A 1,979-nucleotide genomic window follows, 5' to 3' on the forward strand; every position below is an offset into this window, starting at 1 on the left:
TTGGTGACTTCACTGTACCTAATTCCAATTTACATGGAAGAAGCATCTCCATTCCTGCCATTGGAGCAAACAACTTTGAGCTGAAACCTCAATTAGTTTCTCTGATGCAGCAGAACTGCAAGTTTCATGGACTTCCATCTGAGGATCATTTTCAGTTCTTAACTGAATTCTTGCAGATATGTGATACTGTTAAGACTAATGGAGTAGATCCTGAAGTCTACAGGCTCATGCTTTTCCCTTTTGCTGTAAGAGACAGAGCTAGATTATGGTTGGATTCTCAACCCAAGGACAGCCTGAACTCTTGGGATAAGCTGGTCACGGCTTTCTTAGCCAAGTACTTTCCTCCTCAAAAGCTGAGCAAGCTTAGAGCTGATGTTCAAACCTTCAAACAGAAAGAAGGTGAATCCCTCTATGAAGCTTGGGAAAGATACAAACAGTTGACCAAAAAGTGTCCTTCTGACATGCTTTCAGAATGGACCATCCTGGATATATTCTATGATGGTTTATCTGAGCTATCAAAGATGTCACTGGACACTTCTGCAGGTAGATCCATTCACCTAAAGAAAACGCCTGTAGAAGCTCAAGAACTCATTGACATGGTTGCTAATAACCAGTTCATGTACACTTCTGAAAGGAATCCTGTGAGTAATGGGACGCCTATGAAGAAGGGAGTTCTTGAAGTTGATACTCTGAATGCCATATTGGCTCAGAATAAAATATTGACTCAGCAAGTCAATATGATCTCTCAGAGTCTGCATGGAATGCAAGCTGCATCCAACAGTACTCAAGAGGCTTCTTATGAAGAAGAAGCTTATGATCCTGAGAACCCTGCAATAGTAGAGGTGAATTACTTAGGTGAACCTTATGGAAACACCTATAACTCATCATGGAGAAATCATCCAAATTTCTCATGGAAGGATCAAAAGCCTCAACAAGGCTTTAATAATGGTGGAAGAAACAGGTTTAACAATAGTAAACCTTTTCCATCATCCACTCAGCAATAGACAGAGAACTCTGAACAAAATGCTTCTAATTTAGCAAATCTAGTCTCTGATCTATCTAAGGCCACTGTGAGTTTCATGAATAAAACCAGGTCTTCCATTAGAAATTTGGAAGCACAAGTGGGCCAGCTGAGTAAAAGGATCACTGAAATCCCTCCCAGTACTCTCCCAAGCAATACAGAAGAGAATCCAAAAGGAGAGTGCAAGGCCATTGACATAAGCACCATGGCCGAACCTGTGAGGAGAGGAGAGGACGTGAATCCCAAGGAGGAAGACCTCCTGGGATGTCCAGTGATCAATAAGGAGCTTCCCTCTGAGAAACCAAAGGACTCTGAGGCTCATCTAGAGACCATAGAGACTCCATTGAACCTCCTTATGCCCTTCATGAGCTCTGATGAGTATACCTCTTCTGAAGAGAATGAGGATGTTACTGAAGAGCAAACTGCCAAATTTCTTGGTGCAATCATGAAGCTGAATGCCAAATTATTTGGCATTGATACTTGGGAAGTTGAACCTCCCTTGTTCATCAATGAACTAAGTGATCTGGATCAACTGACATTGCCTCAGAAGAGACAGGATCCTGGAAAGTTCATAATACCCTGTACCATAGGCACCATGATCTTTAAGGCCCTGTGTGACCTTGGTTCAGGGATAAACCTCATGCCCCTCTCTGTAATAGAGAAAATGGGAATCTATGGGGTGCAAGCTGCTAAAATCTCATTAGAGATGGCAGATAATTCAAGAAAACAGGCATATGGACAAGTAGAGGACGTATTAGTAAAGGTTGAAGGCCTTTACATCCCTGCTGATTTCATAGTCCTGGATACTGGAAAGGAAGATGATGAATCCATCATCCTAGGAAGACCTTTCCTGGCCACAGCAAGAGCTGTGATTGATGTTGACAGAGGTGAACTAGTCCTTCAATGGAATGAGGACTCCCTTGTATTCAAAACTCAAGGATCTCCCTCTGCAACCATG

The 1,979-nt window shown here is 42.3% G+C and overlaps 1 non-coding gene across 1 annotated transcript; it reads right to left on the reverse strand.

Annotated features, from left to right (window-relative positions):
* Nucleotides 1-359: 359 nt before the first annotated feature.
* LOC148549107 (small nucleolar RNA R71) lies at nucleotides 360-467 on the reverse strand. Its single transcript, XR_015897168.1, has one exon. It is a non-coding gene; the product is annotated as a small nucleolar RNA R71 (small nucleolar RNA).
* Between the last annotated feature and the right edge of the window lie 1,512 nt (nucleotides 468-1,979).

This window comes from Arachis ipaensis, chromosome B8 (assembly GCF_059453495.1).
Source record: "Arachis ipaensis isolate K30076 ecotype BB chromosome B8, ASM5945349v1, whole genome shotgun sequence".
Taxonomy (NCBI): Eukaryota; Viridiplantae; Streptophyta; class Magnoliopsida; order Fabales; family Fabaceae; genus Arachis; species Arachis ipaensis.